The 16879-nt window shown below is 43.9% G+C and overlaps 1 long non-coding RNA gene across 2 annotated transcripts in view; it reads right to left on the bottom strand.

Moving 5' to 3' along the window:
- The window catches only part of LOC128328187 (uncharacterized), a 47514-nt gene that overhangs the window by 13813 nt on the left and 16822 nt on the right, over positions 1-16879 (bottom strand). The window lies entirely within an intron of this gene.

The raw sequence follows: 16879 nt of genomic DNA, 5'->3' as shown, positions 1-16879 counted from the left end.
GAGAGTGTTGAACATTTATATATATAATTCTTTAAGGCATACCCGCGGCTAATCCTGTTTGTGTCAGTTCTCACAAGAGTTTGCAAGCAGCTGCCGGGAGATGAAAAGGAATGTCTCTTGAGATGTGATGTGTGAGCACTGCAAGATATTCCCCTCAGGGGATGAAGCCGCTCTGGGAAGAGCAGAAGGTTTCAAGTTCCCTCCCTGGCTTCTCCAGGATAAGGCTGAGAGAGATTCTTGCCTGCAACCTTGGAGAAGCCACTGCCAGTCTGTGACGACAATACTGAGCTAGATAGACCAATGGTCTGACTCAGTATATGGCAGTTTCCTATGTTCCTACGTTCCTAATGTCGGAAAGAGGCTGGCTGAAAGAAAGTGGCAGCGGCGGCCGAACTGGCTGGAGGATTTTGGGGGAGAATGAACGAACTGGCTGAAGGGATGTGACGGGGGGGAACAAATGAACTGGCTGAAGGGACGTGGGGGGAGAACAGCTGAAGGGATGGAGATGGAATGAAGACAGGGCAGGGAGCTGGATTGGTTGAAACAGGGTGGGGAGAGAGAGGGAGAACTTTTGGAGCAGATGCTCTGCACCGGGTCAGCTAGTAAGTAATATATGAAATGGCTTACTGAGTCCTGGTACTTACTGAGGTGTAAACCTGTGTCTGGGCTGCACAAATCCCAGCTTTTCATCCTCATTAAAGGGCAAATAGTCTGCTTCCTTGTGATATGGAAAAAAATGCCTAATTTTCATTTCTTCTAATTCCACAAATCAAGCAATAAAGAACTTTCTGTGCAGCTTACCAGTACATCAAATCTGTTTAGTGAGAGGAGCATTACTATAGCTCTAAGCCATATATTATGTAGCACCAGAAGAGGAACTCTGCTCTATAGTACACATAGGACTGGGTCTCACGATCAGTGAGACCCGGTTTGGGGCAGTGAGACCCAGTTTGGGGCTCATGAGTGGGCAGGGAGCCCTGGGCAGCCGGATCGGCCACCCACACAATGGCCGGCTCTGAGCCGGCAGGGGGTGGGGGGAGCGGGGGCCGCATGGCCCCCACAAGCCCCAGTATGCCCTGCTTGAGCGCGCAGGGCATACTGGGGAGACCCCCGAGCCAGAAGGCTGCTTTTAAGCCTCCCGGACAGGGGTCTACTCATAGGTAGGCGCGGTGCGAAGGCGTGCCGCGGCTACTCACGATTGCAAAAATCAGGTTTGTAGGGACGCTAACTCCGCAAACCTGCTTTTTGCCAGGGGTTCTCGAGCAGGTTAGCCGCTCCAGAACCACCGGGCTCAGCTGCGAGCCCGGTGGTTCTGATTACCAACAAAAATCGGGCTAGCCTCTGCTAGCCCGATTTTTGTTGGTCGTGAGAATAGCCCCATAGCATATTGTTAAAACCCAGTCATGACATTTCTATGAGTGAGTAGAAAAACTGAATAAATTGGCTTTTTTCAACCAAATTTCCAGCCTCCAACATATTCGGTTGGAGAGTGAAACTTCCTTCTGACCTAAAGGCACCATTTTGCAACGCTTATTAATCATCAGTATCATAATAAACATGTATTAATCATATGTCAAACTGTGAAAGAGGATACTTCCCCTGGCTTCACAGGAAGAAGGAAATGTGACACTAAATATAGAAGGTGGCAGAGAACTGACACCCTCCCTGGATAAGACAAGGCTCAGAGACCAGCCATGACACCTGGTAATGTGAAATAACCAACTTTTCAAGTGAGATTTTGGGGTTGGGGAAGGAACATTCCCAGTGCTCAGACATCTCCCTGTCCTATAGGCCCATAATCTGTTTACCTCTCCAGTTTCCCTGTGTGTTACCCTTACACCTTTCACTACCGACCTTTTTAAAGGAGTGCAGCTCAAGACTTGGAGTTTAACATTTTAAGAGTGCTGACTTACTAGAGGTTTTCAAATAGAGGCTGGGTGACCATCTGTCAGGTAGGAATGTGCACAAAATGCTTCGTGCGTATCCCAGGGGGCACGGAGGGGTACCTTTAAAAGGAGTCAGGCAGGTCCTACCTATTCCTCCAGTGAACTGCTGCCACCCCATTGCAGCACTGTCCTTCTTTAAATCTAACTTGAAACCAGCAACCGCGCTGCTGTCCCCTTTAAACGGCTGCGCCGTGCTGGTGGGATGCTGCTCCCAGCAGCCTTTGTGCAGCATCGACATGCAAATGGCATCGACGCCATTTGTGCCAACACTGTACAGAGGCTGCTGGGAGCAGCATCCCATTGGTGGCAGCTCACTGAAGGAGCAAGTAGAACCTGCCTGCCTCCTTTTAAAGGTACCCCTTGCTCTACACAGAAATGTTTCGGCTGCAGGAGGATGTGCTCGATTCCTGCTCAGAATAGAGGTTTGGACTGGAATTCCTCCAAGGTTCATTCCAAGTTCAAACCAGTGTTTGGTATAGTGGTTAGAATGTTATAGTGGTTATAGTGGACTAGGACCGAAAAAACCTGAGTTCAAATCCCCATTCAGACATGAAACTCACTGGGTGACTCTGGGCTAGTCACTTATATCTCAGCTTAAACTACCTCACAGGGTTGTTGTGATGATAACAATAAGCATGTACATCACTCTGGGCTCCTTGGAGGAAGAGCAGAATATAAATGCAAATAAATAAAAATAAACTCTAAAATCTCATGGCTATGTTATCTATGAAAAAGCAGTTTGCTACTTATGTAACCTTTTTAAAAGGAACTTTTTAAACCTGCTCCATTTAAAATCCATTTAACAGTTTTAAAAACTGTTTTAAATGTTTTAATAATGGTTTTATGTTGGGGTGTTTTGTTTTGTTTTACAGTTTTTGATTTTAACAGTTAATTGATTTTAGTTTTATTTTAATGTAAATAAAGTCATTTTTGGAAGGGCAGTATCGAAATGAAATCAAATACATACATACATACATACATACATACATACATACATACATATGCTTTTAGAAACTAGGGATGAACCCAACCCCACCCCCCCATGTTATTCATGTTAATATATTTTGATGTTTTAGAGGACTGGTGTTCTTGGGAATACTACCCTGCTTCTCAACAGAGCTAGTTCTTCCTCCCCATCTCCATTTATTCATTAAAATTCCTTCTTAATATTATTGAGTTGCTTCTATATTGTTTATTGTTTAAAGCCGTGTCCATGAATTCTCTTTGAGGAACGTGGCAACCCTAGATCCAGTCCTAAAGATCTATCACACATGGTCCTTCCACCACATTCCAAGCAGCAGATAAAGTGAGGTTTGGAAAATTCAGAGAGGTTTAACACTTAAATTTGTTGGACTTAAAAAAGTTAATGTGTGCGCAGGGACACCAATTAAGTATTTATAGGTACATTAACATGAAAGAATGCATTTGTTGAAAGTATTTCCTAAGCTTCAATAATCACCCTATTTTCATACTCAGCCTCATTTGCCTTTGAAGATGATTAGCCAAAACCTATTTCCAAACCATCCGAAAATTCGCAGTGCTTCAGATTCTTGAGTGAGGTGTTCCCCCCGCCCAACAAAAACAATAAATCTCATTCAAACTCTGCTTCAGCGGTATAATGCCTGAAAGTACAGCCAAGTCTGCAATATTACTAATTTGATGACTATACACAAAACAAGACAGCTTCCTTCTAATCAATTACATCTATTAATTAAAATATGGCTATTTATTTATTTATGTAAACAGTAGCCCTGCACACATTGGCTGACATACTGTTTAACAAAGCACCGATACAACTGAAGAAACACCAGTGTAGCACTAGTGCTTCAGAAGAGTCCTAGCACTGCAGTGGTGCTAATCTGTATAGGGGCAGGATTTCAACAACTTCCCATTTCCTCAAGAAGCCCTCTGTGTCACCCCAAAATGTGTCCCTGAGGGCTGTGTGACCCTAGGGACGTGTTTCTATGTGGCACAAAGCATTTCCTGGGAAAAGGGTAGTTGTCAAAATTTGTCCCCACTGCTGGTCTAGCAGTGGAGCCAAGTTAGTTGAACTGCTTCTATTGCACCGGTGCTTTGCGGGAATTGGCATCAATCTTCAGGGGACTATTGAAAGCAAACCTTGACATTTTAATGACTCGATATAGTGAAAAAAATAATTGGGAAAAACCTTCTAGGATTAGCTTCAGTCACTGCTGGCAACTCTACCTATCAGACAGCTCAAAGGGATAATAGCTTCCACTCTTCCTTGCCTCTGAGGCCCTTACCCATCTCCTTTGCAAAATGCGTATTTCACGTAGTGTTATGGAAGTTGCCTGCACAGAGTCACTGTTCCCACAGAAAGACTCAAACCCACCTCATAGAATACCTGGGTTCTTTATGACAGTTGTCTACTCACGGTACCATGTACAACTGGACACATTTCTCGCTGCTTGTGTGTGTACTAGTTACCAAGACAGCCTGGGGTCATTTGGCTGTCACCATGTTGGTTGATCCAATCTGTGTATCAGTAATGTGAGAAACTGCTGGCAAGCGACATCAGGAGTAGCATATGGTCATATGATTTGTAGGACACTGGGGAACTGTCTGTTATTGTTGCTAGGTTAACTTTTGTTTGTATTGCTGTTCTACCATTGTCTCTGCTGCTGTAAGCATTTAGGATCACAACTCAGCTATGCCAGCATATCCTTGGTGTAGTGGTTGCTTGGCAGGCAAGCATATAGGATCACCTATTATAGCTAGTGACCACTTTAAGTGGTGCAGCAAGGAAATGCTTGACTAACAAGCAGAAGGTTGCTGGTTCGAATTCCCACTGGTACTATATCAGACAGCAGAGATATAGGAAGATGCTGAAAGGCATCATCTCATACTGCATGGGAGGAGGCAATGGTAAACCCCTCCTGTATTCTACCAAAGAAAACCACAGGGCTCTGTGGGTGCCAGGAGTCAAAATCGACTTGACGGCACACTTTACCTTATTATAGCAAGCATTCCGAATCACATCTAAACCTATGGCCAAGCAGGCTGGTTTTTGTGAGGGGCACTCTCCCATTGATCAGGCTCATCCTACAGCACCTAGTTGAGAAATATACCTATGGCCCAAGGAATGCTCTGTATGCGGCTTTTATTGACTTCCGAACAGCCTTTGACCTTATCTCAATGGAAAGACTCTAGTTAAAACTTAGGGACTCCACCATAGATAAGCGCCTACTGTTACTTATCTATAACTTCATGAAGATTCCCACCTGAGGGTGCGATGCAGTGCTAGAGGACCTCTATTGGCTGAAATTTTGGCTCAAAGGGGTGTTAGACAGGGTTGTATTCTGGCCCCGATTCTATTCAATTTCTATATTAATGCCCTGGTATCCCACCTAAACAATCCAGATTTCCATCTGCCCAAGCTGGCAAATAAACATTTATTGATTCTGCTTTATGCAGACGATATGGTCTTGCTGGCACAGACCCCAATTGGGCTGAAGCAGGTGCTTGCCTCACTAAGTGCTTACTGTGCAGAGGAGGCACAAATGCCTTCAGGTCCTTTCACTTTCATTGAGCCCTTTTCATTCCAGCTGCTATAAAACTCTTTACAGCTAAAGTTTACCTACAGCTTTTATATGGTGCCCAACTTGGCCTTTCTGAGATTTTTATTCCCCTGGAAGCAGTACAAACTAAATTTTTAAGAACGATCTTTCAGGTACCATGTTGTGTTCCCAATACCGTCCTTACACATGAGGCAGAAGTCTTTAGACTAGAAATGAGACTCTCTGGCTCAGCCTCTTTATGTTTTGGCTGAAGCTGATCTCCCAATTGGGCTTGGCACCACTTTCCATTTCGAGGTGCATCCATAGAGTGTCACAGGAAAAACATGGTCCGAACTATTCTAATCTGTGTAGGTGTAGACACATCACGGCATCTAAATATCCTTTCCAAGGCCTTCATTGCAACCCTACCTAGTGCTAGTCTGCAGCATATTTCTTGACTGCTGGATCCTTTACTGTTGACAGTCAATCCTAAAAGGCAGAAGCTATCCACCATTTCAATGTCTTCATTGTCAATTCTGAGGCTTGTTGCTGTACCCGTTGTCATTAGTTTAGTCTTCTTTACATTTAGTCGGAATCCCATTTTTTCACTATGCTCCTTGACTTTCATTACTAAAGGTTGCAGATCATACGCATTCTCAGCTATCAGAGAGGTATCATGAGCATAGTGCGGGTTATTGATGTTTCTTCCTCCAACTTTAAAACCACACTCATCTTCCAATCCAGCTTCTCTCAGTATATGTTCAGCATATAAACTGAATAAAGAAGGAGAAAGTATACAGCCTTGTCTTACTCCTTTACCAATCTGGAACCAGTCTGTTTCACCATGTTCCATCTGAACTGTGGCTTCCTGTCCTGTATATAGGTTTCTCATGAGAACAATGAGGTGTTCTGGGACGCCCATTGTCCTAAGGATATTCCTCAACTTGACATAGTCAACACAATTGAAGGCTTTTCTGTGGTCAACAAAGCACATATTGACTTCTTTCTGGTATTCTTTGGCTTTCTCAATTATCTAGTGCAGGGTTTCTTAACCTTGGGCCTGCAGATGTTGGACTACAACTCCCATCATCCCCAGATAAGACCTTTGTGGCTAAGGATGATGGGAGTTGTAGTCCAACAACATCTGCAGGCCCATGGTTAAGAAACCCTGATCCAGTATGCATCAGCAATGATGTCTCTTATTCTTCGGCCTTTTCTGCAACCAGCTTGAACATCCGGCATTTCCCTTTCCATGTAGGGCTCTAATCTGCATTGGATGATCATGAGCATTCAGATTCAGATTACTTTATTTACGGTCAATGACCAAAAGAGAGATATATAATGGTAAATGACATAAAATAGCATAATATCCTTAAAATAAGCATATACATATATCTAAAAATGGCAATTTTAAAATACACTCATAACTTTGAGACTCTTATTTTTAAAACCACATAACAGTACTTAGCAACTATTCTGGAAAATACTTAATCTTCTTCAGCTAATAAATACTTCATGAGGAAATCCCCGGTTTTCCCCTTCAGATTATTTAGCAGGGGATTAATTAATTGCTGTCTTACATCCTGGTAAAGTGGGCACTTTAAAAGAATATGGGCCATTGATTCGATCTCCTGGGCGCAAGGACATATGCACTTTTCAAAGGGCAATTTGTTATACTTCCCGTATAATAGTGCTGATGGAAAGGCATTAAACCTCGCCCTAGAGAAGGCCCATCTATGATTACGATGAGTAATCATAAACAAATAAGTAGCTGGACTTAAATCTGTCTTAGACTGTACAGATTTGTAAAACTGTGGTAAAATAGCCTTCTCATTTTGTATTTATATATCAACCAGTCTTTGCTGCACCAATTTGCGTGCTGTAGTCGCACCAGCCTCCAACAGATCATGAGCATTATTTTGCTAGCATGAGAAATTAAGGATATTGTGTGATGGTTTGTGCAATCTGTTAAGTTTCTTTTCTTTGGTATGGGTATGTTTGTAGGGGTATTCTTTGGTATGGGTATAGTATCACCAAATGATACTATTACCACACCTTAAACTAGTAGAAAATAACACAGTTATATTGTCTAGTATAACTGAATGTTGCCTATACTGACAATACAAGGCCTGAAAGGAAATATGCTACTGGGGATGTGCTATCACCCTCTGGATCAAAATGCTGACAGTGACTGGGAGTTGCAGGAGGAAACCAGGGAGGCTTCAAGAAGAGGCAGGACAGTAATAATGGGTGACTTCAATTACCCACAGATAGAATGGGTAAATTCATATTCAAATTTCTAGATACGCTGAATGACTGTGCCCTAGAACAGTTGGTCTTGGAACCAACCAGAGAGAAGGTAACCTTGGATGTAATCCTGAGTGGCACCCAGGACCTGGTGTGTGATGTTAGTGTCATTGACCCTTTAGGGAACAGTGACCATGATTGATTGATTAAATACTGTCAAGTTGGTGTCGACCCTTAGCGACCACATGGATATATTCTCTCCAGGATGATCTGTCTTCAACTTGGCCTTTAAGCTCTCTCAGTGGTGTATTTATTGCTGCCATAATCAAATCCATCCACTTTGCTGCTGGTCTTCCACTTCCCTTTCCTTCAACTTTCCTCAGCATTATAGACTTTTCAAGGGAGCTGGGTCTTGGCATAATGTGTCCGAAGTATGATAGTTTGAGCCTGGTCATTGTGCCTCGTGTGAAAATTCTGGATTGAACAGTGACCACAGTGTGATCAAATTCAGCATACATGTGGGGAGAGAACCACCAAAGAAGTCTAACACAGACACTTTGAATTTCAGAAGAGGAAACTTCCCTATTGTATCATATATCTCTGGCCAGCATCTTCCGTCAAGTGAGCTGGTGGCAGCTTGTTCCCAGCCCCTTTAATTCTTGGAGTGCCTAGGGAGGTTGACAGAACCCCTCCAAAACCAGGTTGACCAGTTAACTGCTGTGGTTGCAGCTCTTCAAACGTAGTTAGAGGCTCAATGCCTGGCTGTAAATCGTAAGTGCCCTGTGGCAGTTCCAGATAAATTTGATGGATCGCCGGCTAAGTTTTATGCTTTCTTAGCACAGTGTGAACTCTTCATGCAATTAAGAGCAGATGACTTTCCTGATGATAGATTTAAAGTGGTGTTTGTGATAAGCCTCCTGACTGGGCCTGCAGCCAAATAGGCTACTCTCTTTTTGCTTCAAGAGACCTCTTCTTGTAAATTATGCAGCTTTTGTGGCTGGGTTGCGGGCTGCTTATGAAGATCCTTCAAAGGTAGAATCTGCCAACAGGCAGATTCAACGTTTGTGTCAAGGAAAAGACTTTGTTGCCGTGTATGTCCTTCCTTTTGTTTCTTGAGCCAAAACTTAGATTGGAATGACATGGCTCTTATGAACCAATTTCAGGAGGGCTTGTTAGACAAAGTCCTGGATGAGCTTGTGAGTGTGGAGCGACCTCCTACTCTCAAAGCCTTGACAGAACTAGGCATGAGGACTGATGGCCAGCTAGAAAGCTGCTGGCTTTCCCATCAGATGTCAGCAGGAAGAAGGTCCTGCTTCCTAGAGCCACTCCTTCAGTGACCCTGGGTGCTTCAGATAGGTTGGGGGAGGAACCCATGCAGCTGGGAGGAGCACGCCCTCAACTTACTGTGGAAGAGAAGAATCATCGCAGGCAAGCAGGACTGTGTCTATATTGTGGTCAGGGAGGACACTGTGTAAATGCTTGCCTTGTAAAGCAGTCCCGCCTTGCTGCTTCGGGAAATGACTCTGCCTGGCCTTAGTTGGGATCCTAAGTCTGGGCTGTAGGAGTCAAGTAGAGGCTCCTGTTAGATTCCACCCCTCCTTGCTCTGTTTGCCGGCCACGTTTTGTCGCCTGGGGCAAATGCCAGTGAGGATTGTTGCCATGGTTGACTCCGGAGTTTCCAGTAACTTCATAGACCGTGATTTTGCCAGTGCCCACCAGATTCAGTGGAAACAGTTGGACTCTCCTGTGGCAGTGGAAACAATTGAAAGGCAGCCCCTAGTTTCAGGGCCTGTAACTGAACAGACCGAGCCTCTCCAGTTGGAAGAAGATAATTTAGTTTTTGGGGACCACTATTTCACCCTATCCTTTGGTCTTGGGGGTGAATTGGCTTTCTTTACATGACCCTTGTATTACGTGGTCTCGAGGGGAGGTATTTTTTCGTCAGACCATTGTCATGAGCATTGCTGGCCAGTCTTGGCTAAGGTGGAGAAGTATAAGGACTTTGCTGATGTATTTGATAAGAAGAAAGCTGATCAATTACCCCTGCATAGACCATATGATTGTGCTATTAATCTTGTACCTGGAGCAGTACTGCCGGTGGGAAGAATTTACTCCCTATCTGAACCAGAGTTGGCAGCTCTGTGAGATTTCTTTGAAAAGAATTTGAAGAAGGGTTTTATTCGACCCTCCACTTCTCCTATCACTGCACCAGTGCTATTTGTAAAGAAAAAGTGTGGGGAACTGAGACTTTGTAATGATTATTGGACCCTTAATAAAATCATCATTTGGAATTGTTATCCACTGCCTCTCATTGTAGAACTCTTGGAGAGACTTCAGGGTGCCACCATTTATACCAAATTGGATTTGAGAGGTGCATACAATTTGGTGCACATCAGAAAGGGGAATGAATGGAAAACTGCATTTCAGACCTGGTATGGGCATTATGAATATAAAGTAATGACATTCAGTTTATGTAATGCCCCTGTGGTTTTTCACCATCTAATGAATGATGTTTTCTGGGATTATCTGGATAGATTTATGATTGGGTTTTTTGGATGATATTTTGATGTATTCTCCAACACCACAAGCCCATTATGGTCATGTTCGGGCTTTTTTACTGAGGCTATGGGAATACCATTTTTATGCTAAATTAGAAAAGTGTGCATTCGATCTTCCGATGGTAGACTTTTTAGGACATCAGATTTCACTCAAGGGAATCGAGATGGATCCAGAAAAGATAGAGGTGGTGGTATCCTAGCATCCCCCCAGAAATGTGAAAGATGTCCAGCGCTTTCTGGGATTTGCAAATTACTATCGTAGATTTATTGCTGGCTTCGCTCACCTCACAGCCCCTATTTCAGATTTGCTATGAAACAAAACCTCATTCCAATGTGGACCAGAGGTGCAACAGATCTTTGAAGGGTTAAAGGGACTTTATATTTCAGAACCTATTTTACAACACCCTGATCGCCGAACACCCTTTGTTGTGGAAACAGATGCTTCCAATGTGGTGATAGGGGCAGTTTTGTTACAGCCCAGCCAGTTCGATGGGGCGTTGCTACCTTGTGCCTATTTTTCCAGGAAATTGAATACCTCAGAGCAGAATTATACCTCTTAGAACAAGGAACTGTTGGCCATAAAGGCTGCTTTTGAGACGTGAAGGCATTTATTGGAGGGGCACAGAATTCTATTGAGTTATGGACAGATCACCGGAATTTGGAATATCTTCAAACCACCCGCAAGCTCAATCAGTGGCAGGTCCATGGTTCCAGTTTTTTGCCCGCTTCAATTTTAAAGTCATGTATATACCTAGCTCCCACAATTGCCAGGTGGATGCTCTCTCACGAAAACCGGAATATGCAGCTGAACCTGTCTCAAAATTGGTGTCCACCGTGCTGTGACTAGGAAATTTTGCTGCAATTATTCAGCTTCCTGCAATCACAGAGCAGTTACGGCATCAACAAGCACAAGACCAATTTGCTCAAACCCGTTGTCAAGAATTGGCTATAGCAGGTCCAGAGGAGCAGTCAGATTTCTCCCTAAAAGATGGTCTTCTGTGTTATAGGGATAGACTATATGTGCCTTCAGGCTTATTATGAGGCACAATCCTGAAACAATGTCATGATAGTTGACCTGCTGGTCATTTTGGACTTTTTAAAACATTGCATTTAATCTCTAGGGATTTTTGGTGGCCAAGGGCACGTAAAGAGGTGGAATGTTATGTAAACGCTTGTCCTACATGCCCACAAGCAAAAAATCAAACCCGCAGGACTATTACATCCCCTATCAACACTGGAAGGCCGTGGAGGACTATATCCCTGGACTTTATTATAGATTTAACTGTTTCTCGAGGTCATAATACCATCTTGGTAATCGTTGATATGTTCTCCAAGATGGCCCATTTTATTCCCTGTTCTGGAATAACTTCGATCCAGGATACTGCTACATTGGTTATTCAACCGGTGTTCCAGTTGCACGGTTTACCTGAAGGGATTATTTCCGACCGGAGGCCCCAGTTTATTGCCTGTTTTTGGCAGCTCTTGCTCCAGCTTCTGGATGTGAAAGTATATCTTTCTTCAGCATATCATCCTCAGTCAGATGGTCAGACAGAGCAGACAAATGCTACTTTGGAGCAATATTTATGTTGTTATATAAACTACCAGCAGACGGGCTGTTACCTCTTACAGAGTTCACATATAATAACTCTCCACATGCTTCTACCCGGCAGACTCATCATCATCATCATCATCATCATCATCATTTATGCTAATTATGGGTATCATCCTCATTTTTTCCCCCAAATGCCTTTGCTTCTGTTTCATCTGTACCCGTTGTAGATGAGTTTTGCAGGAACTTTGGGTGGTACAGGATGTCCTAAAGGAACAACTGGACAGTACAAAGGATGCCTATAAGCATTCAACAGACATCAAAAGGCAACCAGGGCCCCACTGAAGGTGGGTGACCGGGTATGGCTGTCTACTCAACATCTTTCAGTGAAAAGACCTTGTCATAAATTGGATGCCCAGTTAGTGGGGCCATTTCCCATGGTGGCTCAGATCAACCCCATTGCATTTCACCTCTGCCTGCCTGCTTCCCTATGTGTTCATTCTGTGTTTCATCAGTCATTGTTGGTTCCTGTGGCTCCTGATCATCCCTGGCATGCCTCCGCCGCCACCTCTGGGGTTGGTGGAGGAGGAAGAGGAATACGAAGTCAAGGAAATGTTGGACTCACGTAGTTGTCAAGGGCGTTTACAGTATTTAATCGATTGGTCATGTTATGGTCCCAAGGACCACTCCTGGAAGGATGCCAAGAATGTTCATGCTCCCAAGTCACCAATTCCATCGGTGCCATCCCACTAAGTCTGGACCTTCTGCTTCTTTGGAGGAGGACCATGGAGAGAGGAGTAGTGTCATTCCCCCACTTGAGGACACTGGAGAGGAGTGGAGGTTAGGCAACTTACTAGAAGGTGGGGAGGCACCTGAGGAGGAGCGGGCCAGTAATATGAATGGGGAGATAACTGAGACGGGCCAGGGTGAGTGTTTGGTGCAGAACGGGCCAGCAGGGCCGGGTGACCTTGGGAGAGAAGGGTCAGGATCTGAGCCAGAGTTTGAATGGCCACTATCTCCTTGAGGATGCAGATGGGGAAAATGTCAGCAGCAGGTGAGGGAATTATGAAAGAGTCATCGGCTTGCAAGGAGGCAGCAGGAGCCGGGTTGAATCTATGAGTTTTGTTTACGGGCACGCGGCTGCTGCTTATATATCAGGCAGCCTGTGCCTTGAACAACTGCTGGAAACAACATGTCAGATCAGCTTGAGTTTTTGTCGGAGAGACTGTGACTTTGGACTTCTCACTCTTCACTTATCTCTGACACCTCTCACTGTATCCCCTGGTGAGACTATTAAACCTGCCTAATTAGCATTAAAACTGAAACCTGAGCTACTGGCTATTGTATCATATATCTCTGGCCAGTGTCTTCTGTCAAGTGAGCTTGTGACACCAGCAGTCGTGTGGGTGGCCAATCCAGCCACCCAGGGCATGGAGGCTGCTCGTCTGCAAAGCTCTTCTCTTGATTGTGAGAAGAGCTTCATAGTGTAGCAGATTAACAGAGGACAGTAGTCTATAGTTACAAGGTGTAAATAACAGCAGAACCAAATAATGCAACAGTATCAAAGAAGAACTTTAAGAATTGCACATATCTCAACTAATACAACAATATCAATGAAGAATTGCACATATCCCAACTACACTTACAAGATGTAAACAACATCAGAACCAATGCAAAACCAAGTTGCATCTGATTGTCTTAACGGTCCCTTTCCTTTTGTAGTCCAAAGTGATTACTTTGTTTCCTTTAATATATTTGGATGGGGTGTGGGGGAAGAGAAGAAGAAAAGAGAACTATCAAACCACGCTAAATGGAGGTGGCCGGGGCAGTGCAGTGCAAATGGCAAAGCCATAGACAGGCATGGAAAGAGACTGCGAAGATTAAAACACGAAAGACCAACAAGGCTCATGGGGTACTGCAAAAGCTTGTTCTCCAGCTGCTAGTCAGCTGACTGGCTCTGAACAGTCACCTTCTTTCAAGCGTGGCTCCTCCCCCAGCTACCCCAGGAAATCCACGTCCAAGCCTGCCTCCACGTTGGTCAGCCTGCTCAGGCGGCCCCACCTTTCTCTGCAGTGTCCTTGAAGTGAGCAATATAAATAGCCAAGAGGGGCGGCTTGGCGAATCACAGCTGCTCACTCAGTGCTGGGGGGGGTGTTGGGGAGGCAAACACAGCAGGTCACCTGTACTATTTCCCCCCCCCTCTCCCTCCCTCCCTGCACCAGCCCAACTGCGATCCAGTCACCCATTCTCTCCAGTCACCCACTCTCAAGCCAGCAAAATGTTGCTCCTCATTCAATCGAAAGAAAAGCTGGACTTACAAAACACAAGCCCACAGCTGGTTGTTGTTGTTTTTCTACAGGTGGGGGGAGAGACAGCTTTGCAGATTTCTCCCCCTTCTTTTGCCTTTTTTTCTCTGCTTTTGCCAGCGGATTTCTGGCAAGTGGGAGAGGAGCTTAGCAGCTGGGTGTTTTACATTGCAGCAGTGGAGGAGATAAACCATCACTGTCACTGAGTGTGCCACTTCTGTGGCTGGGCTGGGCTGCAGCAAGGTGGAGAGAAAGTTTCTTTGGGCTGGCTGGCACTGGGGAGGCTTGGATGCTGGAGTGAGGCAGTGAGTGAGCATAGCCTTCTCTTCCCTCCACCAGGAGAGGAGCCTCTCCCCTCCTCACCCCATCTCACGATGACTGGTGAGGTGAGCATCAGCCCCAAGCTGCCCACCAGCCCCCTGGCCGTGGAGGGGCATGACGAGCAGAGTCCTGAGCTCCACTCTGCCCGTCCTCACTATTCTCATGGATGCAGCAAGTTGTCCCTCTCAGCCTTGCACCTTTTACTCTCTCTTTGGGTGAGCAGGAGAGACGAAATCACATTTGCCCTGAATGTGCAGCTGTTGGGGGGCCAAACTGAAGCAGCTGGTCGGCGACTGCTTGCCTGGCAGCTCGCCTGGGCAGTGGCAAGTAAGGAGAATAAGAGAGGGCAATTTGTGGACAAAGGGGGGTTGCCCTTGGGGGCCTTTGGGGGCCTCTCAAACCCTGTGGGCCCAAGTGCAATCACCCACCCACCTCGGTCCAATGGAAGCTATGCCCCTGGATTCAAGCCAATTAAAAATATCAACTAAATTAATCTTAAACATACTTCCTATTGGACACAGTGGAACTTACTTGTGAGTAAACATGCATAGGATTGGGCTGTGTTTGAGTTTTGATCTTGTCAAGGCCATCAGTTAAATATCTTATCTGAAAATGTAGATAAGATTTAAAACCAAACGTGGGTGTTGTATCCTACCAGATAATCAGTTTGTTATTTAGCACTTTGTCCAATGGCAGATCGTGCAGAGAAGGGGGAGAGGTAGAGTCAGGAAGAAAGGTGAGAGGAGGAAACAAGGAAAGGAGTGGAATAAAGTTGTTCTTAATTGAACCTACAAGAGGTACTTTGTGTTTACAAGGGAAGCAGGTACTGCATAGAAGTGGGTCTACTCTGTGGCAGTTTTTAATTCTTTGACTTATTCTTTGTGTTTTTAAAGTGGCTTTGGAGCCAAATATAGTAATGTACTGCTTGTATTATGTATCTGATGTCCAAAAAGCACTGGAGAGGAAGAGGACATTAAAGAAGGATAGCCTAGTTCCTGCCCCTAGCTTTTAGCTGAATGCTCCTGTCAGGAGCTTATTACATCTATTCTGAAACAGTGACACTTTGCCAATGTTCATCCTTTGTGTAAACATCCATTACAAGAAACAATCTGTACATTACATTTGTGTAAATATTTACCAACAATATATTCAGGGTGTCATCTTTGGATAGTCTCTGTTATGAGTCTGCTCCCTCCACCCCCGCCACTGATCATTAGCTCCATATGAAGACAACTTAAATTAAGGCAAAGACAGTTTTCAAAAATGTGTGTCAGATCAATGAAGAAAGGTGAGGTGAAAAGGTAACAGATGGAGGAATAAAGTATGTAATAATGACAGCATGGAAGTGACCAACTGTAGAGTTTGGCAAAGTTGTAATAAAAACCCAGCCAATGTAAAGCAGCTTAAAACAATGAATACTATTCAGACAAACTCATGTTAATTCCTTATCAAATGCCTCGATCAAAAAATAAATAAATAAAAACAGACATTCATTGCATTCTCAGACAACTGTTGCAGACCACAATGATCTGGACTGTTGCATCTTGTTCTCTGATGAAACATTTCAAAAAAATTTAAAAAGTGTTTCAGTGGATCACTGAATTTTTCTAAGGCTGTAATCCTAAGTATACTTACAAGGGAGCACATTTAATTGAACACAGTGGGGTTTGGGTTAAATATGCATATGATTGCACTGTTAATTGGTATAAGTACATTTGGATGTTTCTGATTCCACTTCATTGAGAAGCTTCATTTTCTCCATTGAAATCAGTGGGACTTAAACATGCTTAAATGTGCCTGGATTTTTCTCTAAGCAATTTAGGAAATTCCCTAATTTAGTATATATTTTCTTATAGTTTATTATGACTAGGTATCTACCTGATCAAGATGTAATGGAGCATTTTACTAACCTCAGATAATGCTACATAAAGAGAACCTTCAAAATACTGAAGAGAAAACCTCCATAATGAGGAATGTATTCAGGTTCAGCAAGAGGTTATAAAAAGTTATTGAAGTTTGTATCTGAAAGGGAAACCAAAGAATGTTTATGTACTTGGTATTATAAGGCACTACAAGGTCATGTTGAGCAACATTACATTCTTTGGTATGAAACTCAGAAGTCCATATCCAACTCCAATGCATTTGCAAATACAAAAATAGTGCCCTTTCATAAATGGCATAACCTATTAGACTGTGACATTGGACCAGTACAACATTTACTAAGTTCCATCTGACACATTTATTTGGTACCACAGCAATTATTAATAAGTGAGCAATTGGATAACTGCTTGACTTGTGATTCTCATGAGTCACAAGTCAAGCAGTCACCCAATTGCATCCATATTAATTTAGCTGAAGCTGTCAGAACTCTTGGCATAAACGTGTACAGATTATACATAAATGGCTTTAAGCCCTTCAGATATGGCTGAACTTT

Source organism: Hemicordylus capensis, chromosome 5, assembly GCF_027244095.1.
Source record: "Hemicordylus capensis ecotype Gifberg chromosome 5, rHemCap1.1.pri, whole genome shotgun sequence".
In the NCBI taxonomy this organism is placed as follows: Eukaryota; Metazoa; Chordata; class Lepidosauria; order Squamata; family Cordylidae; genus Hemicordylus; species Hemicordylus capensis.
Note: the sequence above shows the minus strand (reverse complement) of the source record. Positions and strands in the feature narration are given on the sequence as shown.